The 1,118-nt window shown below is 64.4% G+C and overlaps 1 protein-coding gene across 2 annotated transcripts in view; it reads left to right on the plus strand.

Annotated features, from left to right (window-relative positions):
- Positions 1 to 326: 326 nt before the first annotated feature.
- The window catches only part of TMEM109 (transmembrane protein 109), an 8,021-nt gene continuing 7,229 nt past the window's right edge, over positions 327 to 1,118 (plus strand). The window contains exon 1 of one of the 2 annotated variants that reach the window (XM_008707469.2): positions 327 to 485. The gene's annotated coding sequence lies outside the window, so the exon portion shown is untranslated. Of the gene's footprint in view, positions 552 to 1,118 lie in introns of both variants that reach the window. The other variant, XM_040639176.1, reaches the window with a different exon arrangement.

Below are 1,118 nucleotides of genomic sequence, written 5' to 3' on the forward strand. Positions count from 1 at the left end.
CTTTTTAGCGCGAAATTGCCTCAAAAGACCAGGTGCCTCTTGACTAGAACTACATTTCCCACAATGCCCCAGGAGGCACTGCCTCGCCCGAAACCACATTGCCCGGAATGCTGAGGTATTGAAGAGGCGGATAGGCTTCGACTCCGAATTTCAAAGATCCAGTTTATTTACTCCACAGCCCAGATATAGTCACTTCTTCCCCCTTTCCTGCCAGAAACTTCCGTTCCCAGCTCGAATTTCCGATCCTACTCTTTTTCGGTGGGAATGCTTGGGGGGGGGGGGGCGGTGCGGCAAATATGATCAAGAGGGTAGGGCGCATGCGCCCACGGCACAGGGTTTGGGCTGGGAGGGGGACCGGTCGGTCCTCGGGCTCATCCCGCCTTGCGCGTGCGCAGACGATAAACCAACGCCCCGGAGTTGAGGCGCGGGTTTGGTGGCGCGTTTTAGCGAAGTCGCACGTGAAGGCCAGTGGTGGCCGGAGCCGGGTGAGTGCCAGCGGAGACCGAGGCTCAGGGGCAGAACGCGGGTCGGGCAGGCGGCAGCCGCTGCAGGTGGGAGCAAGGCGGGGCCTCGAGGCCTGGCGGACACGCGTGGGGAGGGGTCCGACGGCGCCCGGCGGGGGAAACAAACTGGGGACCCGGATCCTGGTTGCTATGCAACAGGGGGCGTCGTTACTAGGTAACAGGGAGGCACGCGTTTCCGGGGTGAAGAGGGTTCGGACCGCTGCTGAGAGGTCCGGCTGAGGCGGGGCGGCTGCTAGGCTGGGGTAGGAGGCTAGCGCTGAGCCCCTCGACCCCGCCCCAAGGCCTAGCTTCCCGCGGCCTTGCTTTGAGCCCCTCGGGGTACCGCGAGCCCCTTGGGGTACCCCGAGCCCATGGGCCGCGCTGCGTCCCTTGCCAGCGACGCCACCCAGACCGGCTTGGCAGGGGACTTGCTGTTCGAAATAGCACATGCCACTGACACCCTGCCTGGGGGAGGCTGGGCCCTGGGGAGGAAGCTGCCCCTTTGCGCGTGGCCCTGCCCCCAAACAGTTGCTGGGCAGCAGCTGTCAGAGGTTTAGCGGGGGCTGCCCCCACCTGCCGGGACGCTGACTTCACTTTCCTCAGTGGCAGCTTCAC

This window comes from Ursus maritimus, unplaced genomic scaffold (assembly GCF_017311325.1).
Source record: "Ursus maritimus isolate PB19 unplaced genomic scaffold, ASM1731132v1 scaffold_23, whole genome shotgun sequence".
NCBI lineage: Eukaryota > Metazoa > Chordata > Mammalia > Carnivora > Ursidae > Ursus > Ursus maritimus.